Genomic DNA, 360 nt, shown 5'->3' with positions numbered 1-360 from the left:
GCTGGTGAGCCTCCGGCCGTAGGCCCCCCGGCGGGGGCGGGGACCGGCTCCCGGTCCCCGGGAAGGGGCAGCGTAGGGCAGCCGGATGTGCTGGGGGCTTGTGACCTGGCCTGCAGGTATTTAAAGCAGTGAGGTTCTGTGTCCCGCTGGCCCGGCAGCCGCTAGTTACTGCTGTCCTGGGATAAGAATCTTTTTGGACACAGAGATGGATCCGGAGATGACGTGACCTCGGAGCAGCCGCGGGGAATGGACAGACTGACGCGGGAGAAACCGCAGAGGCCGAAGCAGAACAGGTGTCAGAGGGGGTCGGGTGAATGTCCATGCTCATTCAGTGCCTTATTTGTCTTTCAGGCCGCTCTT

This window comes from Geospiza fortis, unplaced genomic scaffold (assembly GCF_000277835.1).
Source record: "Geospiza fortis unplaced genomic scaffold, GeoFor_1.0 scaffold244, whole genome shotgun sequence".
NCBI classification, from domain to species: domain Eukaryota; kingdom Metazoa; phylum Chordata; class Aves; order Passeriformes; family Thraupidae; genus Geospiza; species Geospiza fortis.
The sequence above is the reverse complement of the archived record's forward strand: the minus strand, read 5'-3'. Positions refer to the sequence as shown.